Raw genomic sequence first — 18,334 nt, forward strand, 5'->3', positions numbered from 1 at the left:
AAAAAAACTCCAGCTATACTCTGTCACATATCGTGTACTCACAGGCAGTCTCTGCTTAACATACAAGGCCATGTCAAACCCAAAGCTGTTGGACATGCTACACTTAAAGAAATCCCAATCCCTCAGAGCCACATGCTCCAGGGATCTAAACCTTGTCATCACAATGAACAAAACATGCTGGAGGGATAGGTTCCTGACCCAGAGACTCCCCAAACTCTGGAATAGACTGCCCATACATGTCAAGCAGAGCACCTCTTTGGCCCTCTTCAAAAGGAACCTTGATGATTGGATGGGAGATAAGAAATTCACCCGGGGGATCACATCAGTCACCCTGCTAGACAGGGGTCCAGGGAAGTAAATATTGTGGGAAGAAATAGCCATGGAATTGTTATGCCTAGGCTTGTATAGGCCCTAGGGCCCTATGAACCTATGAGCCATATATATATATATATATATATATATATATATATATATATATATATATATATATATACTGCCTGGAATGGAGATGCACTTACAAAACCTGCAGTAAGAAAAGTAAAATCGAGTCTGCAATGTGTGCTTTACAGTATCATGAAGAGATTCAGAACCTGTGACCTTTTTCCACTCATACATTTGCTTAAACTTCCACTACCACATCTTAAATTACTGAAGAGTTATTCCAAAGGTCCATTATACATTCCTGGTAGGAAAACAAGAACAAACTTTTTGTTGAGAATCCACCCTTATATATCCAATATTGTGATTCTACCCCCAAACACTTATATATACAAAGTACATGATTGCAAAACTAAAACCAAAGTGGAACACCATGTAGTGAGTTATAGTTAACTGTAAGTGTTGACTCTAGTACTGCTCAATGAATTCTGCTGTTGAACAGGTAGTGATAAGTAGTGATATTTAATTTATTTATCTAAATAGTGATATTTAATTAGTGATAGATAAATATCAGGAAGTGATAGTATGAAGCACACCTTAGCCACATCCCTGACAGTATTGTTCAATCTCAGCCTCTATATAGGATTTGTATCAAGTGAATGGAGAACAGCTACTGTTACTCCTCTGTACAATAAGGGGGTTTCCACAGACCTAGGCAATTGCAGACATATAAGTCTGATCAGTCTCGTATGCAAAGCCGTAGCAAGAGTCAAGACTTATTATGGAACTAATCAATCAGGACATAGGGAACCTCCAAGAGATGAACACATCTCAGCTGATATTCATCAAGGGTAGGTCATGCTTACTGAACCTGGTGGATGTTTTTCTAAAGGTCACCAAAGCAATGTATGAAGAAAAAATGGTACACAGCATGTAACTTAACCTTTCCAAAGCTTTTGACACAATTCCCCACTCAGGTATAGTAGAAAAGATAAATAAACAGGGAATAAACCTCTATGTCACCTGCAAGATTGCCAACTGGTGTGCCGGTAGGATGCAGGAAATAAAATATGGGGAAGTTACCTCGACAAAGAAAGCAGTCACCAGTGGAGTCCCACAGAGTTCTGTGCTGTTGCCTCTCTTGTTTGGCATCTACATTTCTGAAGTAAACACCAATACCAAAGGGCTCTGGCTGACTAAATTTGCAGATAACTACAAGCTAGGAGCAGTCATTGAATCCCCAAATATCTTAACCATCCTGAAGGAAGGTTTGACCAAAATAAATAAAATTATGAACCGAAACTAAATGTCAAACAAATCCATTATTGTATCCTTTGGGAAGTCATCTGCTCCAGGAAACTACTACATTAACAGTAAACCCCAAAGAGTTGACCTATTTCTTTGGGAATTGGGACTTATATGGACAGCGACCTAACGTTTGACCAACATGTCTCCATTGTTGTAAGAAATTCCTTCTATAGTGCACAGTTTATAAGCAAAAGGATTCAGTCTTCATTAGGCCAGTCATTGAACATAAAGCCCCCTTTGGCATGTATTTGTCCAGACACATGCAACAACTGGAATGTCCACAAAGATACCTTATTGAAAGGATACAAGGACTAAACAACATGTCCTACATGGACCGACTCAAAGCCCTCTCACTATTTATTTATTTATTTATTTATTTATTTATTTATTTGCAGTTGGTTTACCAGGATAGTCCATTGGGCCAATAAGAACCCGTTTTCAATGGAGTCCTGGGGAGAAAAGCTCCAAAACAAAGGTTACAAAGAGATTACAGCAGTTTACAATTTCAATCATTTGTAAGTTAAAGACAAAGCTTTAATTGGTATTCTACAGACTGCTAAGAGGTGACCCATGTATGGCATGCAAGGCATCACTGGATCCCATATTGATGAATTTACTAAACATCGACAAGTCAAATGGCATCAGAAATATTCAGTCTAGGGATCTAAAACTCTTCTGCAACATCAACAGAATAGTTTGGAGGGGCAGGAATATCTCGTAGAGGATATCTCTGCTCTGGAACAGACTCCCTACCCACACAACAATGTTCATCCCTGTTCATTTTTCAAGTGCAACTTGGATCTAAGGATAGGAAACAAAAAATATACTCCAGGACTGCTCCCTGTACTACTGATGGACAGAGGCAGCTCCTGTGCCTTATCCCATACACATGTCCCCTTAAATTTTGTATGGTATGATCCCAGTTATTCTCATTAGGGGTAATATGTAATATCTGACTATGGGATAGGTAAGATTAGTCTCTAACTAAATGGGATAAGTTAATCACAGCCAATAGCATAGCTGGGGTGGGGAGAGCGGAGCAACTGCCACAGGTAGGAGGTGATGATTAGTGATCAGCAGTATGGTTTCATGCCAGGAAAGAGCACTACAGATGCAATATTTGCTCTGAGAGTGTTGTTGGAGAAATACAGAGAAGGTCAGAAGGAGTTGCATTGTGTCTTTGTGGACTTAGAGAAAGCATATGACAGGGTGCCTAGAGAGGAGTTGTGGTATTGTATGAGGAAGTTGGGAGTGGCAGAGAAGTATGTAAGAGTGGTACAGGATATATACGAGGGTAGTGTGACATTGGTGAGGACTGCGGTGGGAGTGACAGATACATTTAAGGTGGAGGTGGGATTACATCAAGGATCAGCTCTGAGCCCTTTCTTATTTGCAGTGGTGATAGACAGGTTGACAGATGAGATCAGACAGGAGGCCCCGTGGACTATGATGTTTGCAGATGACATTGTGATATGTAGTGAGAGTAGGGACCAGGTTGAGGAAACCCTGAAGAGGTGGAGATATGCTTTAGAGAGGAGAGGAATGAAGGTCAGCAGGGCTAAAACAGAATATATGTGTGTAAATGTGGGGGAGGGTAGAGGAATGGTGAGGATGCAGGGAGTAGAGTTGGTAAAGGTGGATGAGTTTAAGTACTTGGGATCAACAGTTCAGAGTAATGGTGAGTGTGGAAGAGAGGTGAAGAAGAGAGTACAGGCAGGGTGGAATGGGTGGAGAAGAGTGTCAGGAGTGATTTGTGACAGACGGGTACCAGTAAGAGTGAAAGGAAGGTCTACAAGAGGGTAGTGAGACCAGCTATGTTATATGGGTTGGAGAGGGTGGCATTGACAAAAAGGCAGGAGTCAGAGCTGGATGTGGCAGAGTTAAAGATGTTAAGATTTGCACTGGGTGTGACTAGGATGGACAGGATTAGGAATCAGTATATTAGAGGGTCAGCTCAGGTTGGACAGTTTGGAGACAAAGCAAGAGAGGCGAGATTGCGTGGTTTGGACATGTGCTGAGGAGGGATGCTGGGTATATTTTATTTATTTATTTTATTTATTTGCAGTTGGTTAACCAGGATAGTCCTTTGGGCCAAAAGAACCCGTTTTCAATGGAGTCCTGGGGAGAAAAGCTCCACACACAGATTACACAAAGATTACAGTGTTTTACAATTTTAACAATTTCTGGTTATAAGACAGAACAAAAAATACTGAGGTTACAAACAAAAATAATTTTTTTTTTTTTAGAAGGAAAACATTGCTCTAGTAGGATTAAGAATAAGTAGTTAGATGCAGTAGGCTTATAATTTGCTAGATGCAAATAAGAAGTTGTTTACTAGATGCAAATATGAAATTGCTATCTGGAATTTATGAGGTGGAAGACTGTAGAAAAAGGATGCTAAGGATGGAGCTGCCAGGTAAGAGGAAAAGAGGAACGCCTAAGATAAGGTTTATGGATGTGATGAGAGGACATGCAGGCGGTTGGTGTGAAAGAGCATGATGCAGAGGACAGGAAGAAATGGAAACAGATGATCCGCTGTGGCGACCCCTAACGGGAACAGCCTAAAGAAGATGATGATGATGATGATGAATGTAGATAGATAATAGCGATATATTTTTTTGAGTGTACTTCACAAAATTGACACTCAAATTGATCAAACCAAAAGAGATCAATCCAAAAATTGAAACTCAAATAATCTAAAAAACACACTACCAAATATATGTGTTGTGCATGGGGCAAGCCACACCTTTACTACTTACACATACCAACTATGAGATCACACAATTGTGGGAAAAATAGCAGATTCTCACTGCCACTGAACTGTGACCTCCCAAAAGCAATGCCAATATTTTCTGATCATGGGACTACTCCACCGCATTTACTGTATTAGAAACATTAAATATTCTGAATGTGCAACTAACTGAGTAATTCCCATGTATTTACACTTGAATGTCATGTTGCAATGTTAGCAGTTGTCCACCAGATGGTGATAGTAGTAATAAATGTATTTACTACAAACAAAGCTGAAAAACTACTGCTTCTTGCATTGACTTCATATTGTACGATTTGATGTTCTAAACCATGTTAGTATCCATGATCTGTATTTAACAACTAGTTCATCAATTTTGGGCATTTCTTGAACTGAAGAACCCCCTTTATGTGAAACCAAGGCAATTTAAAAAGACAGACATTAAACATTTATTTTCATAGACTGGGGAGATATTGTAAGAAAACACTACTCCAATGAGCAATACCTTCATAGGTTCATAGGTTCATAGGTTGGTACTAGACTATCAGCCCTAGGGCCTATACAAGCTTAGCCATAACAATTCCCTGGCTATTTCTTCCCACACTATTTACTTCCCTGGACCCCTGTCTAGCAGGGCGACTGACGTGATCCCCGGGGTGAATTTCATTTCTCCCATCCAATCGTCAAGGTTCCTTTTGAAGAGGGCCAAAGGGGCACTCTGCTTGACATGTATGGGTAATCTATTCCAGAGTCTGGGGAGTCTCTGGGTCAGGAACCTATCCCTCCAGCATGTTTTGTTTATTGTGATGACAAGGTTTAGATCCCTGGAGCGTGTGGCTCTGAGGGATTGGGATTTCTTTAAGAGTAGCATGTCCAACAGCTCTGGGTTTGACATAGCCTTGTATGTTAAGCAGAAATCGCCTCTGAGTAGACGATATGCAACAGAGTATAGCTGGAGTTTTTTAAGGCGGTCAGAGTAGGGCATCTGCTTTAGGCCTGTGATTCTTTTAGTGAGGTATTTCCGCGGCCTTTCCAGTTGTTGCAGATGTCTTAAGAGGTACATACCACATGGGGCGTTGTATTCTATAATGGGTCTAATGAGGGATGAGTACAGTGGGACAATGACCTACTTTTTTCTGGATGAAAAGCCCTTAGTGATGAGGTGTGCCACATAGAAGGATTTCCTGACTGTTGTGGCGATGTGGTTATCGAAGGTGAGGCCACTGTCCTCCTGTGTCCCTAAGTCTCTTATCACATTTTCAGTGTTTAGTGTACTGCCACCTATATGGTAATTCACGGGTACGTATTTTTTCCCAAAGGGGATAACTATACATTTCTTGGCATTGAGCTTGAGCCCATGGCTCTGGCACTAAGCATCTGTTTCTGTAAGGCCCTTTTGTAGAGTATCCACATTATTTGGGGATTCAATAATGGCTCCCAGTTTGCAGTCATCTGCAAACTGTGTTAGCCAGAGTCCCTTAGTGTTGGCCTGTACTTCAGAGAAGTAGATGCCAAACAAGAGCGGTCCCAGGACTGAATCCTGAGGTGCTCCACTTGTCACTTGTCTGGAGCTGGATTTGGAGTTGGCTACGTTTACAGTGTGGGTTCTATCAGTAAGCCAGTTAGCAACCCATTGGGTGACGTAGGGATTAATGCCCAGCTTAGTAAGTTTATCTATGATTCCAGAGTGGGGGATGGTGTCACAAGCCTTGGCAAGGTCTAGATAGGCTGTGTGGACCACGTTACCTTTGTCCATGGCTCTGGAGACTGATTCGAAGAAGTCAATCAGGTTCAGGAGACAAGATTTCCCTTCACGAACCCAAACTGGGTGGGCTCCATTATTTTAAGGTACTGATAAATTATTGAAGGACCACAGCCTTAAGGTGCATTTTTGACCTTTTGTTGAAAAAACAATCAAGAATTAATAAAGAACTATGGAACCACTTTGATCCCAGTACTCCAAACTACCAGGCCTCTAGATGAGGGAGCAGAAGAACTATGGGTAAATTGAGCTTAGGTGACACAAAGTCTATAAATGCCTCCCAGATCAAAGTGAAACATATTAGTGTAGCTAAAAGTCCAAGAAATCGTCTCTGTGATCAGACTGAAAAAACATCAGATAACAGTATGTCTGGTCTTACAAGGAAATATAAGGGATAAAATTTCTGAGGTTGTTTGTAAGATGTAAAATAAGGAGTACGAGATACAATTCAACACCAAGTTACTTGCCAATGATAAAAATAAACTGCACAGTAATATAAAAAATAAAGGAGAATAAGACAGTAAATGGATAGGTATGCTTAACAAAAGAAAAAAATAAGTTATCTTTGAATATTTGAGGAAGTGAGGAAGGACAGAGCAAAATGTCAAAAAAAATCAAGACATTTTGTAAAACTCTGGGGAGTTTAGAAATATAATTACTAATATGATCTGTTATAATACTCTTACCTGTCAACTCTCCAGAGTTTAGCAGAACGTCTCTTATTTTCCTTATATATTTGCCTGTACTTTTAAACTTTGTTAAAGTTTTAGGAGAAAAAAAACATGAAAGCAAGACAGAGAGAGAGGCAAACTGCGATAAAATTGCTGTCATTTTCTGCAGCTCCCTACCACTGTACTGATGTACTGTACGAGCGGAGGAACACTAAAGTGATACTATACAAACACATTATTTAAGAAAAGAAAGCAATTTCTTTCTTAAATAATGTCATTGTATAATCGCAATAACCCAGTCATGGTTGCATGATTTCACAGATTTACCCACGGCTGGTTTTGTTTAATCACTCGGCCTTTGCCCTAGCGATCAAACCACACCAACCGTGGGTAAATCCTGTGATTTCAAGACCCAGTCATGGATTATTGCTAAAAAAGTTAAGTACAGTTGTTATCCATGTATGGCTAATGCAATGAAAACTGATACAGTTTGGGACAGTATGCACAGTATAAATGCATGAGCATTAGCAATCTATAAAGCCAACACGTACCTAAGCAAAGATGAAATAGTAAAATGCAAAAAAAAAAAATAAAAATAAAAACCTCAGTGGTCTGTTAAACAGGCTAAGCACATATATAGTAATGGCAACAGTATAGTGCCCTACCCCACTACTTGTTAGGTCTAGCCTGCGTTCAACGGCAGGCTGTCCTTTTTGCCACAATATTTTCCCCCACTGAAAACAGAAATAACACACACATTACTGAGTGCAAAGCACACCCGTGACAGTATAAGCATGTACAGCTATACTTTTCAAGCCTACTGTACAGTAACTCAGCAAAAACAAAAATCTTATGGGGGAGAGGGCCTGGGTTGTGCATCCACAGACAACTATATTTATGTGGGCACTGCTCACCAGAGAAGATGTTGCACCTGGTGCCTAGCATCATTCAATGCCCTGGCAAGCACAAATCCTAAATCCATTTTGTAGAATGGGATCTTCATAATCCCATTCTACAAAAGAAGCAGGTACTCCCTCTGTGGATTGGGCAGCGGGTGTAAAAAGGTTTTACACTCCCTACTGCATTACATGAGAGCCCTAGTAGAGTCAAATCATGCCAAGGGCATGTCTTCCCGTCAGATTGAGGTGAATATGAAAATAATAGATTGGATGCAATAGCACTTGTCATAGATACCACGTGATGTGCATTGACAGGCAGAAAAACTGCACAATGCCCAACTATGGTACCATGATGTACATAGTGAATAGCACAGGTAAAGCTGACAGCTTTGTGACCAAGGTCCACTGGTATATGCCCAGTACATGACTTACATGCCCAAGCATGGCCACGATGAACAGCTTAGCAGTTTGATAACCATAGTTATTTATAATGCAGATCTTTAAGCTGCACACAGCTTAATTGATGTCTGTGCTTGTGCATAAGTCAGACTGGACCACTGAGCATGGAAAAAGCTGATATCACAATAGTTGTTGGTGACAGAGATAACCATGCTAAAACCCCATTGTAGCTTGATAAAAATCATGGTTTTTATTTTGTGGGATACAACAGAGTGAGTGGCATAGAATGCAGAAGAAAGTAGATATCTGAGTCCATTGAAATATAGGGAAGGTGACAGCAGACAGGATTATTTGTAATCCAGACCACCAATGCAGTGCCTGCTCATGGGTGCTTGGCTGCCACACACACACACACACACACACACACACACACACACACACACACACACACACACACACACACGCGCACTGTCATACAGTAATGCATACACACACAGACACACACACACACACACACACACACACACACACACACACACACACACTACTATACAGTAATGCATTCAGTATGTGTGTTAACACTACACTGGCTAAAAGGTCTGACAGAATGTATGGAGAGTTCATACTGAAAGGGCACAGGTATCAGGCAGGATAGGTTGCAGTCCTGGAGGTGGAGACATTCAGGCAAGGCAGGGTAGAAGAAACGGGCAAGATGCGTCACAGCACCACTGAGTATTCATAGTTTTACACAAGTTTTTTTTCTGAAATATAACAGGCACACACTGCTATGATTCACATTCCCACAGCAGATACACTATGACATATGGTATTGGAATAGTTTCCTCAATACAACACATAGGACCTTGCCAACCACAAGTTGCTAGGAGCAGTGAAGTGGAAGCTTTGAGCTGACATAGACTGTCTTGCATACCCGCAGTGATCCATGTGTCTTACCAGAAGTGATTCTGTGCTATCATGTCACAAAGAGAGCCACGGTGCCAGGAAAATTCATCCTGTTGAAGACTGAGGTACAGCTGCACACATGGCAGGAGAAATTTGGACAAACCAGTAAGTTAAACTGCTGCACAAACCCGGACTCCAGTGTAGAGAAATAGAAGAAGAACGACACCACAGTTCACTTCAATAGGCTCAAAGGCAGTGTAAAATCAATGAAGTATCCAAGGTAGTAATAAAAACTTAATTTATTGTGAAAAACAATAAAACCTTAGCATTTTCATCCCAAAAATCAAGGGACCTCATCAGAATAATGATTCAAACAAAGTTGACATATTTAAATTCAAAAGCCTGGGAAAAATGCAAAGTAACCAATTATCAAGTCAGCTTAAAGGCTTAATAACAATAAAACAAGTTACATGTTCAAACTTTAAAAATCATTAAAACTTAAAAGCCTTGGAATAACATTCTGACTGCATAACTTTAGTTGCATGATTTTAACAGTTAAATGAACTCACAAAACAATTGTAGTAGTTTTCCTGGGACACGTTCCCCCATCACAAAGGAAAAAAGAAAAATAGATAGAAGAGGATGGAGAAACCTCACATTACATAGAGCAAAACACAAAGATGTCACTAACTGAAGGCTTTGAGTTTAAGGAAGCAAGCAAGTGAAATACCTTCATTTAAACCATAAGGTCTAGTAGCATTTGTTTTAATCTGCCACTCAGATTCCTTACATTCTAACTTAATTTTCCACGGTCCCCCCTGCGGTCTACATCAGTAACATCTATCACACAAAACTGAAACCCGGTCTACATCAATAACATCTATCACAAAAAACTGAAACCATGGTCATTATGCATTTGAATATGCTTCCACAAACTGTTCCTGCTATCTTGTTTTTTAATGTCCCTTAAATTTTCATAAATTCTGTCTTTTAAAGCTCTTCCAGTTTTGCCAATATAGAAACAGGGACACTTGGAACAAATTTCTATGTGAATCAATTTTTCAGTTATACAGTTACATTTTTAGGGCGTAAAATGGTCTCAAATCCTTGTACTTTTACCTTCTCTCCTTCCTTAGTATAGAAACAATAGGAACAACAACCACATTTGGACATTGGGTGAGTACACTTGCTTCTATTAGTTTGTAAGAGTTCCCTTTCTAGGTAATTGTTCATTATCCAGTCCCTTCTGAAAGTGACAATTGATTTAGCCCCTAACTTCTCCATGCTCAAGCCACCAGTTTGCAGGATTTTCAAGTAGTTCCCCAAAATATGCTGACCATCCCTGTCTTCATTGTTGTATGTAAGGATGCACCCGTGATTACATTTAGTGTTCTCCAAAAGTTTAATGTTCACCTTGACAATGCCGACATCTAATAAGGGTACATAAAACTGATCTAGTCTTTTTTGTTTTACCTCCTGAAATATCCCATCCAAAAATCAGGGTGGGCACCCACGACTGAACTGTGGAGAAATTTAGACAAGGCTGAAGTGGATAAGTCCTTCTGGAACCAGGAAATGGTGTAGGACCTCTATATGGTGAGTGGTCACAATTAGACATTGGTGCTGGTGCATTACAGTATCATTGGCATAATCATCCATGCCAGCACTAAGGCCCAGGACATAGCAGGGGACAGCTCAACCATGGGGGAGCACTCCCTTTACAATCAGCAACTCACAAATACTGAAGCAGTCTTACTGTCCCTCAGTGATGAGAGGGAACACTAATAAATTGGATGAGGGAGCCAGGTTGGCCAGGACTGTCCAAATGTCAATTAGGAATTCCCCAGGGAAGTAGCACATGCTGTTCCTGTAGGACATTGCCTGGAACATTTACCTAGTTTACTCACATATGCCTGTCTGCATTGATATCATCCTGGGCCATTTGTGATGCAAATGAGACCATCTACGCCATAAGGTACAACTACTCACATGTGTTTGGGGGATGCATCAGGTGAGTAGTAGTACATGGCATTCCTATAAGACACTGCTTTTCACTTGTGCACAGTTTATTCAGGCATAAAATTCCACAGTTCTTTCTCCATTACATTAGGAACCTAGAGTCCAAGCTCTCTCCCCCTCAAGTCAATATATCTTGCACTGAAAAGATTGTCAACACAATCACTAGACCACAAACACCACCCACACCTACATAACACACACCTACATATGCGGAGGTCCTCCACATAAACATACCCAAACAAAGGAGACCTCCGGTGCAAAAACATTTGCGATCTCCACAGCCCTCCACACCACATACCATGCATAGTCCACACACCTGTGTCTCACAGCCACTAAGACTTCACCATAAACCCAATATATTAGTCATAGGATACTCCATTGTGAGACACACAGATGTGCCTCTCACCAGGCTGGATAAGGAGAAAGGCATGGTTAGTTGTCTGTCAGGTGCCAGAATCCACCATATCATATACACACTCAAGTCTCTCAACAACAGGTATTGTTATGACTTTGTCATAGTTCATGTTGGCGTGAATGACTTGAGACGTACCTCTCTGGACTATATGAAGAGAGACATGATTGAGCTCGCTGATTATGTGTCCCAGGCAGGTATGTCCCTAGCCTTAAGCAGCATTCAGCCGTCACCCAGAATGATGCCTCAATACAAACAGAAAATGATTGACTTTAACAACTGGCTTAGTTTCTAGTGTCATTCCAGGGGATCCAGTACCTGACAGCCTGGGAAGATATGATCGACAGACCACGATGCTTTGCCAGAGATGGCCTGTATCTGTCTCACCTGAACTTCAGGCTTCTGGCAAAGGCTCTTGCCTCCCCTATAGTGCCTTTTTTTAGGAAAAGTGATGAGGTTAAAACTACCAACATAAAATTTTAAACAAAACACAAATTAAAGGTCATGCTGCTAAACGCTAGGAGTCTAAACAAGAAACTGCACTCATTGCAAGCATTCCTAACCCTGGAAAATGCTGACATCTGTGCAGTCACAGAAACCTGGTTCAAAGCTGCAGTGAGCACCCCAGCCTTACCTGGTTACTCATCTTACCATACATTCAAACCCAAAACTGTGGGCAGTAAACCCAAAGGAGGTGGAATTTCAATATACATTAAAGACATACACATCTCCAGGCTGGTCAGACAGTATGATGCACAGGAGACACTCCAGGTGCAGTTAACTATTGACAAGACCCATATTCAAATCATAGCTAGCTATCGGCCATCAAATCTGACTCAAGATGCCCAATCTGCCTATTTGGACCTGTTCGAATCTATCAAGATTCAACCCTTTACCCTGATCCTGGGTGACTTTAACTTCCCGAACATAGATTGGAATAACTACTCATGCCAGAACACAAATCCCCATAGATTCCTTAATTTTGTCAATGAAATGCCTTAGAGCAGCTAGTCGATACCCCCACAAGAGGTGATAATATCTTGGACTTGGTATTAACCAACATGAGTAACCACTGCAGCATCCCTGTAGTATCATCCTCCCTGGTAAGATCCGTCCATAATGCAGTCACTTTTGAAGTCACCATTTCCCCCAACTCTACCTAGAATCAGACATAAAAACTTCTCCAAAGCTGAATACAGTCTCCTGAGGGATGGTATAAACAGCTTAACAGTCCCCTTCCCCTCTGTAGGAACTGGCACCAATATCCAAAACTACACCAAAGCACTATATGAGCATTTATTTAGATGCATGGCATCAGGAATACCTGACAGGACTAAATCATCTTCTGGAAGGAAGAGTAAACCTGTCTGGTGGGCATCTGCAACAAATAAACTCCATAACAAAAGGAAAAAATTGCTGTCCAAGGCCAAGAAGGAGCAGGTGCCCAATTGGAATCAATATCTCCTTAGCCTGAACAAGCAAATAAGAGCACTAGTGAAACCCTCCAAAGCAAACTTCGAGTCCAAATTAGCCACATCTACTAGAGACAATCATAAGGGTCCGCAATCGACGCACCAAGATCTGTTCAGAACTGGTGGTCAAGTACACAAAATATACAAATGCCATAGATATAGCAAACTTACTGGCTGACACATTCAGATAAAACTTTACCCCTCTGCCCCCCCCCCCGTCAGTAAATCAGGACATCCCCAGTTCCTGCCCCCTTCCCCTTATATCTAGGGAACAGGTCAGCACTGCTGTCTCAAAGGCAAAACGTACAGCTTCCATGGGACCCAATAACATCCCAGGCTGCATCCTACGTGAATTCAGGCAGGAACTTGCAGCACCATTAAGCACCCTATTCAACCAAAGCCTGAGTACTGATTTCATCCCAGCTGAGTGGAGGACAGCCACTGTCATCCCTTTACATAAAGGTGGAGTGTCCACCAATCCGGGAAATTATAGACCCATCATCCCAACTTGCCTGATCTGCAAGGCCATGGAACATATTATCATGGACCTCATTATCACGGATATTGGCAACCTCCAAACACTCGATCCCACAAAGTTTGGCTTCGTCAAGTGGAGGTCATGTTTGCTAGATTTGGTCGACTTCTTTAAGACAGTCACCAAAGCCATGGGCGAGGGGAAGACGGTGCACATTGCCTACCTTGACCTGGCCAAAGCCTTTGGCACTATTCCCCACTCGGCATAATAGATAAACTCTCTCAACTAGGCATCAATCCATATGTTACCAGATAGGTAGCAAACTGGCTCACTGACAGAACCCACCTAGTCAAAATAGGGGAATCCACCTCAAGCAGGAGACCCGTAAAAAGTGGCATACCCCAGAGTTCGGTCTTGGAGCCTCTGTTATTTGGGATATACTTTTTTGAGGTGCAGGCCAAAACCAGTGGGCTATGGCTGACCAAGTTTACAGGTGACTGTAAGCTGGGTGCTGTCATCAATTCCCCTAGTGATGTGGACATTCTCCAAGAGGGTCTCACTCAGACAAATGACTGGTGCCAGAAACATGGCCTCAAGTTGAATACCAAAAACTGCATTATCATCCCCTTTGGGGAAAGTGACATCCCCACAAATTATCACATTAATAACAATGTCCCAAGCACATAATCAGTTGTGAGGGATTTAAGCACCCAGGTTGATAGCAATCTGACTTTTGACTACTATGTTGCTTCCGTTATACAGAACGCCTTCTACGTGGCCCACCTCATAAATAAGGGTATCTCATCCATGGACAAGGAGGTCATAACATCCCTGTATTCTCCCCTTATAAGGCCCATTATTGAGTATAGTGCCCCTTTTGGCATATTCCATCGCAAAGCACATGCAGCAGCTGGACAGACCAAATAGGGTCCTCACCAGGAGAATCTAGAGCCTCAAACATCTACCATATACAGATAGGCTAAAAGCCCTATCCCTCTACTCAGTTTCGTACAGACTCTTCAGAGATGACCTCTGTCTGGCAGACAAGGCAATCATGGACCCCACCTTGATGGGACTGCTGCATATCCGCAAGTCAAGCTCCACTCAAGTAACCTGCATGGGTGGCCTCAACCTGGTCTGTGACATCAACAAGACTTGTTGGTGGGACTGATTTTGTGTCACAGAGGCTCCCCCATCTATGGAACAAACTCCCTCTCCACATCAAGCAGAGTATCTCTTTACCCCTTTTTAAGTGCAACCTGGATAAGGGATGGGAAACAGGAAATATACCCTGGGATTCCACCCGTGTCTCTGCTGGACAGGGACATCTGGTGCTGATTTGTCTAACATGGGCTAAACTCTTGGCTAGGCTTATAAGGGCTTCAGGACCAATAGCCTATTAACCTCCTATGATCCTATGATCCAGTGATATCATGCATGGAAATACATAGCCATATTCATGCTTACCACAGGAACAATCCATGGCCCTTCTGGCTATGCTAGCATTGCTGTCTCATGCCATTGTGCCTCCCACTTCTGCAACTGATAATTACCATACACACTGTGAAGATGACACATATTCACACAGTAAAGTGCAATTTCCCTTAAGACCACACAGAGATCACAGTCAGTCTGGGGCTGGTTTCTCCCTCTTTCTCCAGATCCCCAATAAGACTACCCACTGACACAGCTATAGGGTTGAGATCCCAGCTAAGTGGCCAAGCCAAAACCTCCAGCACCCTCTCTGTCCAGCCAGTGCTTCGTGTCCCTGCCCAGGTAGCTCACACACACACACACACACACACACACACACACACACACACACACACACACTTTGAGGTTTATTTTATACACACACACACACACACACACACACACACACACACACACACACACACATACACACACACCTAGGAAAGGCTGGCACAGGTTTACTAGCAATGCCCCTTTCTGCCCAGACTATAGGGTAGTTCCAGCTGCCAACCACCACCCTTATCAGCTACTATACGGCCCTTAACAAAGGGTGTCCAATACTATTGTGTAATGTTACTATTAATCAGAATGGTAGTCTGACCAAGAGCAAGGCTATTTAGGCATGGCCTGTACAGTGCCACCACGGAGATATGCACGTACTCTAAGAGCTTAAATATGTCTCACAAATATCAGCCATAATGACAGGTTTAAATATATTTAATAATAAATAATAAAAGAACAAGACAATACTCAGAAAACAAACACAGTTACTTCAGAGTTTAAAATCACAGGAAATATTTACAACAACATTGCAGGACAGTCTCAAATAAATAAAGAAAACACCTAAGCTATACTTTACTACATTCCTATCTGAATCTAAAAGAGGTACTATGCCTTAAAAACTTACTTACAGCAAGGCAAGTGCAGATGAGTGGACGTTTCCTGGTCAAAGACAAAATACAAAATGCACAGTCTCTCTGAGAGAGTTCTTAAATTAATATCAAATATTACTTCTGGGTTAGCCTGGATGACATCACTTTTTGTCACCTGACTTTAGTTCCCAAGCTAAATGCCCAGTGTCCAAAATTAACATCTCTCTGTGAAAATACATAGTCTTCAGATGTTTGCAACTGCTAGAGGACATAAAACAATAAAACACTTGCAAAACAACACAAAGAGTCCCCTAGTGTAGACATTCTGTCTCCTGTTGATTGAAACTGAATGATACCTTTTATAACACAATCATAAAACAATTTAATTTCAACTATTTTCTTGACGTTTTGCAAGTTAACTCTTTGTGTTCTAGTTTCTACTGTTAAAACATATACATTTCCACAGGTATATATTTTATATACATTTCTGTTCTTTTCCAGTAAGGTACACTGTGGACACATCCTTGAAGCTCAGTACTGTACAAACCCTGTTCAGCACACACATCTGTATCTGTAGTTTAATATAAACATAACCTATAGTACTAATACATTTGTAAAACAAACATATTAATCATGTTGATATTCGCAAATGACATATGATTATTTACAAAATTCCAGATAGCTGGGCTGGCAGTATTGCCCCATGTCACAATGAGCATGGTAAAATTTGATGCAATGCATGGACAGTCAATGCGCTGTAATATATTCATAGGTTCATAGGTAGGTACTAGGCTATCGGCCCTGGGGCCTATACAAGCCCAGCCAAAAAGGTACCCTGGCTTTTGCCACCCAAGAAAATTATTTTCCTGTGCCACTGTTGAGCAGAGCCACAGAAGTGATCTCCAGGGTGAAGTCCCTATTTCCCATCCAATCATCAAGATTTTTCTTGAAGAGTGCTAATGAGGAGCTTTGTTTGATATCAATAGGTAGTTTATTCCAAAGTATGGGAAGTCTCTGGGACAGGAATCTATCCCTCCGGCATGTTCTGTTTATTGTGGTGACAAGGTTTAGGTCCCTAGAGCGTGTAGCTCGGAGGGATTGGGATTTCTTTAAGTGGAGCATGTCCAACAGCTCTGGGTTTGACATAGCTTTGTATGTTAGGCAGAGATCACCTCTGAGTAGGCGATATGCGTCGGAGTAAAGCTGGAGTTTTTTGAGACTGTCTGCATAGGGCAACTGATTGAGGCTGGTAATCATCTTTGTGAGGTATTTCTGCGGCCTTTCCAGTTGCTGTAGATGTCTTGTGAGGTACATACCAAAAGGGGCATTGTACTCTATAATGGGTCTAATGAGTGATGAGTAGAGGGGAACAATAACCTCTTTTTTTCTGGATGAGAAACCTTTTGTGATGAGGTGTGCCATGTAGAAGGATTTCCTGACCACTGTGGCAATGTGATTATCAAAGGAGAGACTACTGTCCACCTGTGTCCCAAGGTCTCTTATCACACTTTCGGTGTTAAGTATACTACTGTCTATGTTGTAGTTCATGGGTACAGAGTTTTTACCAAAGGGGATATTGCTGGAGTGTGTAAATGTATGCATCATTTCTGTTCTGAGTTTGTCTTGAAATTGCCATAGTTGTCTTCTCTAAGCCATATGTAGCATCACAGGGCAACACACAACAACAGGCACTGTTAGGACTAGTCTTCTGCTTATGTTCCAGAAACTGGATCTTCATAGTTCCTGTGGTTGGCACTGTACCCCTACCCATTAGAGGGCTGTATAACGTTCCCCACATGAAATACTGGCAAAGGTTACATGTTCCAGATATGGGAGTCAAGTGAACTGCCTGGATGGCACAAAGACACATTTTATATAATACCCAGTGTACTCAGCAGGTATAAGAACAGAAGGTATATCCCAGACAGGATACTATTTCCTTTTCCTAAATATACCGAAGCCCCCATAACTGTTTATTACATTTGTATATACACATTTTATATTGATGTTTACATCACACATTTCTTTGTATGTAGAGGTTGTACTGACACAGGCAATGCTGCATTTTTGATGTATTACTTTTATGTATGCAATAGCCTCTCTCTTAAGAGGTTTTTATCTTTGATTCCTCTTCTTTAAGAATGCACTCAACTTTCCTCTAATCAAACTCCTCTGCACGAATGTGGGGTTTTGGTGATATTTATAAATAATTTAAGAGTATGCATCTTATTTGTATAAGGATTAAATCTTGTATCATTAAAAGGTTTAGAACTTCTTGAACCTCTTTGCTGGCTTGTAATTGATGTTTGCTGTGTATGAATACCCTTCTGTTTGTGCTGTGATCGACTTTTTATGCCTTTAACATTGGTCATGGCTAAAAAGGTCCACAGTGGATGAGCCCACCTACTCAGTAAATATAAAAAGAAATTATTCACACCTACAGACACATGGACACATACAGACACACACACACACACACACACACACACACACACACACACACACACACACACACACACATACACATACACATACACACACA

At 41.4% G+C, this 18,334-nt stretch overlaps 1 protein-coding gene across 2 annotated transcripts in view; it reads left to right on the forward strand.

The window, feature by feature from the left end:
• The window catches only part of ANKRD29 (ankyrin repeat domain 29), a 648,684-nt gene that overhangs the window by 62,210 nt on the left and 568,140 nt on the right, over positions 1–18,334 (forward strand). The gene's annotated exons all lie outside the window — the stretch shown is intronic.

This window comes from Protopterus annectens, chromosome 3.part0, assembly GCF_019279795.1.
Source record: "Protopterus annectens isolate FY-2018-M chromosome 3.part0, PAN1.0, whole genome shotgun sequence".
Taxonomy (NCBI): Eukaryota; Metazoa; Chordata; order Ceratodontiformes; family Protopteridae; genus Protopterus; species Protopterus annectens.